A 5,878-nucleotide genomic window follows, 5' to 3' on the forward strand; every position below is an offset into this window, starting at 1 on the left:
TCTGAGTACAGGCCCAGAACGCGGCACCTTGGTCGAGTGTCATGTACTATATAGACTTCGGATTGGATTTTGTAGACGGAAACTGAAAGAAATTCGTGATACGATGTGTATATGTGTGTGTGTGTGTGTGTGTGTGTGTGTGTGTGTGTGTGTGTGTATGTGTGTGTGTGTGTGAGTGTGTGTGGGCATGCGCGCGCGTATGTTTGTTATTGAGTCTGTGTTTGTCTGCCACCACTTCTGGAAAACCGTTCGACATGTGTTTACGTCCCAGTAACTTAGCGAGCGTTTCGGCAAAGGAACCGATAGAATAAGTGCGAAGTTTAAGAAACACAAATTGGAGTCGTTTTCTTCGACTAAAATTCTTCAAGTCTAGTGAGACAAACAAGTAAAAGCTAAAAGAAGGCAAAGCTAATACGAAGAATAAAGCACTTGATAATATAGAAATAGATTTATTTCAATATGATACCACGCCATTTTTTAAAGAGTTCCTTTACATTGTCACTATATCTACATTTTACCAACATCTTTGGTACATGTATGTATGGATGGATGTAGTATATATGTATGTATTTATGTATGTATGTATATATACATATATATATATGTATATTCATATATGTATACTTATACATACATATATATACATATATATATATATATATATGTAGGTCCCGGGTTGATTCGGGGTTAACCACAGTAAATAAGGTACTCAATACATAGCAGAGTAAATTAATTTATAATTTATATAATCCTGAAGATTTCTCTGAATGAAACAGTTCTAGTCCTGTATAAGCTCCTTCTATATAATAAATATATATATATATATATATATATATATATATATATATATATATATATATCATATATATATATATTATACATGTATATGAATATATATATATATATATATATATATTATAATATATATATATCTATATATATATATATATATATATGCATACATACATATATGCATACACACAAACGCATATATATGGGCATATATATATATATATAAGCAAATATAGTATATATTTACATGCATACACACACACTCACATACACACACATATCTTTTGCATTTCACCTTATTTAATTCTTTGTTTCCATTTGTCGTCTGCCTGTCATATTGAATCTAAAATATTCACTGTTATGTCATTTGTCTTTAAAACATGTTCCTTCATCTGCCGCGCTTGTGCCAAAATCTCGAAAAGATCATTATTATTATTATTATTTTTACAATAATTATTATAATCATTAATAGTATCATTAGTACTACTACACATAATCTTTAAATGTTAGTAGAAGTATAGATGTGGCTTTTCTGGTGTTTCTTCTCGTAAAAACTAGCGAACTTCAAGGCACAACACAAAATAAATATGGCAGTTAAACAACAGTTAAAACCTATCATGGCCAATTCTTCCAAGTAATAACTATACCTTGGTTTCACAAATACTTTCAGGCTGATGTTTGAAGTGCTTTCATCTTGAAAACACATATAAACGCCCGAATCAGTGACCTTAGCATTCTTAATTGTGAGCCGATTTGAAATTTGCTTAATACGTCCGCCATGATGCTTTTTGACTATTCGGTTGTTTGGAAGAAGCCACGTTAGATTCCTTTTTTTCCATGAATTGCAAATAAAGGAAATAGAGTTTCCTTCTGGAACGGTACTATCTGTGGGTTGAATACTTAAAATATCGGTTGATTGCAAATAAAACGCTTCATTTATTCCGATGATAGTAGAGAAACCGGTTATTATGTATAATAGGCTTCTTGTGACAGCAACTTTAGAAAAAGACATCTTTTCTGGAAAACATGAAAGAATATGGTCACTGTCATAATAAAAAAAAGTTTTACAGTGTGCATATGTGTGTGTATGTGTGTGTGTGCGCACGTATGCGTGTGTTTTTGTTTGTGTGTGTGTGTGTGTATATATATATATATACACGCATACACACACATATGTATATACATAGGGAAAAACAAGGAGAAGAAAATGAAGAATAAATGGATGTAATTACTGATTTATTTTCATGTTCTTGAAAGATGACGTTTTTTTTTTAAATAAAAAAATAACAAATACATTGGAAATTGAAAGCTCAAAAGAGTTAAGAAAATAACGTAAGAAAAACCTACATATATGTTTCTGTCAAACCAATAAGTAGATGGGAATCTCCAAAACATGTTGGTTAATGTCAAGGAAATTGCCACATTCATACTATTTTATGGTTGGACTTCCTCGGGATTCAAAAAGACCTGACTCCACTTAGGTGATCATTATATCTTTTGAGGAATAGACAGACAGACAAACAGGCAGGTAGGCAGATAGATAGATAGATAGATAGATAGATAGATAGATAGATAGATAAATAGATAGATACATACATACATACATACATACATACATTGCCAGACAGACAGACAGGTAGATAGATAGATAGACAGACAGACAGACAGACAGACAGGTAGTTAGTAGATAGATCAGATAGATAGATATATAGGTAGGTAGTAGGTAAGTAGGTAGGTAGTAGTAGGTAGGTAGGTAAGGTAGTAGGTAGTTAGCTAGGTAGCTAGTTGTTTGATAGATAGATATACAGACAGGCAGGCAGATATGCATGTGGGTAGGTAGATAGCTAGCTAGACCGACAGACAGACATACAGTCAGCAGACAGACAGACAGACAGACAGATAGACAGACAGATAGTGATAGATAGATAGATAGATAGATAGATAGATAGATAGATAGTCATCCAAAAAATACATACACACTTCAATGAAGGAAAAGCGTAAAGAAATATTTTAATATTAAATTCAGACATCACGGGATTGTGGACAAAGTGGTCAAATTTACCGGAGATCAATGTCTAATGCGCAGAGTCAGCAAGAGGTTTAATAGGACCGTGTTTCTTTGAAGTTACTGGTTAAGCGTACAAGACATGCCACGCACGTCCATTTTACCTGCCAAACATGGACTTTATAGAAACGATGAATTTTTCTTTCAACAACATGACGCACACTACTGCGACACCTATGATAGTAGAAGCAAAAGGTAACTTATATTAATCCCGTGATGTCTGAATAAATTTACTATTAAAATATAATTTTAAGGTTTTTTTCTTTTCTTAAAGTGTGTATGCATTTGTGTTTGTGTGTGCGTAACCTATGTAGAAAATATATAAACAGGGCTAATTTAGCTAATTCTCCTTAGATCGAAAAATATAATATCGATGAATAACCTTAATCGATTTCAAAAACTTATCGGGTGTCTACATCAATTTGACCAACCCCAGTTAAATCAAGTGAAGGCGCGTCGCTTAGTGGTTAGAGTATTCGACTTACGACCGCAAGGTCATGAGTTCAATTTCTGGCAACGCGTTGAGCCCTTGAGTAAAACAATTCCTGTCACGTTGCTTCAGTCCACTCATCTGGTAAAAATGAGTAGTACGTGTATTTCAAAGGGCCAGCCTTGTCACACTCTGTGCCACGTTGAGGCTACACGTGTCTGTGGAGTGCTCGGCCACTTGCACGTTAATAAATGAGCTGCGACGTCACTGGTGCCAAGCTGTATCAGCCTTTACCTTTCCCTTGGATAACATCGGTGGCGTTGAGAGGGGAGGCTGGTATGCGTGGGCGACTGCTGATTTTCCATAAACAACCTTGCCCAGACTTGTGCCTCGGAGGGTAAGTTTCTAGCTGCAATCCCATGTTCATTCATGACCGAAGGGGGTCACAAAAATATATATATATATATATGGGGTGGGAGGCGTGTCTATTCTTTTATTCTGGTATTTATTTTTATTTGTTTCAAGCATCTGACTGCGGCCATGCAGGACACCGCCTTGAGGGTTTTTTAGTCGAAGAAATCGACCCCATGTCTTTTTTAAAGTATAGTACTCAATCTATCAGTATCTGTTGCTGAACCACTTGATTACGGGGATGTAAACGAACCAACACTGATTGTCAAGCGATGATGGTTAGACAAACACAGACACGCGCTCGCACACACACACACACACACACACACACACACACACACACACACACATATCCGACGGACTTCTTTCAGTTTCCGTCTAAAAATCCACTCACGTGTCTTTGGTCGGTCAGGGGCTCTAGTAGAAGACACTTGTCCAAGGTGGCATGCAATGAGACTGAACACGAGATCTTGTGTTTGTGAAGCAAGTATCTAACCACACAGCCACGCTTCCACCTATATATATATATATATATATATATATATATATATATATATATATATATATATATATATATATATATATTATTATATATATATATATGATATATATGTGAGTGTGTGTGTGTATGTGTGAATGGTAAATATTTAATACCTACTTACAAACCTATATATTTGTATATGTATGTATGTATGTATGTATGTATGTATGTATACATGCATGTGTACATACTTTGGTAGTCAACTCGTGACCTAGACTAATTTCGCTTTTTCATCCTTTGCCTTTCATCTTTTCGGGATTGATAAAATAACTACCAGTTACGTACTGCGGTCGATGTAATCAACTTACACCCCACCCAAATTTCAAGCCTTTTGCCTATAGGAGAAACGTTTATTAGTTTTTATGCCACCTTTGCCAAGTATCTTCTACTATATCCTCGGGCCGAAGAAAGTCTTTTGAGTGGATTTGGTAAATGGAAACTGAAAAAATACCGACGTAAGTTAGTGTGCGTGCGTGCGTGCGTGTGTGTGTGTGTGTGTGTGGAGGGTGAGAGAGAGTGTCTTGCGCCGGTGTCTGGCACCACAACCACATGTTATTGTGATCAATAGTGATCGATAGAATTACTACCAGGCTTAAAACAATAAGTACTGGCGTCATTTCATTCGACTAAAGATTCTTCAAGGACTGTTGTGGACGATCAGTCCTAGGAGGTCTTCCTCTTTTGGGGAATTTTGTTGTTATATTCGATTATTGTTTTTGTTTTTTATTGTTTACACGCTTTTCATGTAATCCCACATTGTATTTGTCCTGTGTTGTCCATAATGCTTTATTTGTAACCCTTAGTGGTTAATAAAGTAATCATTATTATTGTTGTTGTTGTTAGTATTAAGGCAGCGAGCTGGCGGAATCGTTAAGTACGCCGAACAAAATGCTTAATAGCATTTCGTCCGTCTTCACGTTCTGAGTTCAAATTCCGCCCAGGTCGACCTTGTTTTTTTTATCCTCTCGGGTTCGATAAAAATAAGTACGCGTCAACTAGTAAGTATGGTTTTTCTCTTTTATATACATACATTTAATAACCTGAGCGAACGGATCTGCTTCACGAAGAAACAATTTGGATTATAACACCCTTCTATAGATAATGTATATACATGTTTGTATATATAATTTCGTATATATCCCAATCAAAAAAGAATATTTGCAACAGTGACCGTATCGACTCAACTTACCCACGCAAGAAATGCAGTCAAGTTTGTTGTTTCTATGTTGTCTTCATTCACTATTCTTAAATGGGCTGTAAATGACGTAATTTTAACAATGATGTTAACCACTATTATTGTGACGTGTATCACACATTCGTATCATGTACCGCTATGATGACAGCATCTTTAACACACACCGCCTTAAAAATTCATCAGAAACCTTCTCAACCACGGAGTACCAGATTTAGTAGGCTGATGGTTCAGCTGCACCATCTCATACCTCATCTTCTCTGCAACACACGACGAGCTTGATGAGCAACGCCTATTTTTGCCAGGATTTTTAAGTGAATTATCGAAAAACTGCAGTTCTTTCATCAGCCTTCCTGTGTTTACCTCCCCCACTGTGCGTCCTCATTGATGATGCTCTTCTACCGTAGATGGATTCATTGTCCTATCGTGGAAGCACGATCTCTAATA

At 35.8% G+C, this 5,878-nt stretch overlaps 1 long non-coding RNA gene across 1 annotated transcript; it reads right to left on the bottom strand.

Annotated features, from left to right (window-relative positions):
- Positions 1-1,320: 1,320 nt before the first annotated feature.
- On the bottom strand, positions 1,321-5,534 carry LOC118761007. Its single transcript, XR_004997092.1, has 2 exons — positions 5,429-5,534; positions 1,321-1,809 (listed from the first exon to the last, which is right to left on the bottom strand). It is a non-coding gene; the product is annotated as an uncharacterized LOC118761007 (long non-coding RNA).
- Positions 5,535-5,878: the final 344 nt, after the last annotated feature.

The sequence above is a fragment of the Octopus sinensis genome, unplaced genomic scaffold (genome assembly GCF_006345805.1).
Source record: "Octopus sinensis unplaced genomic scaffold, ASM634580v1 Contig04508, whole genome shotgun sequence".
Taxonomy (NCBI): domain Eukaryota; kingdom Metazoa; phylum Mollusca; class Cephalopoda; order Octopoda; family Octopodidae; genus Octopus; species Octopus sinensis.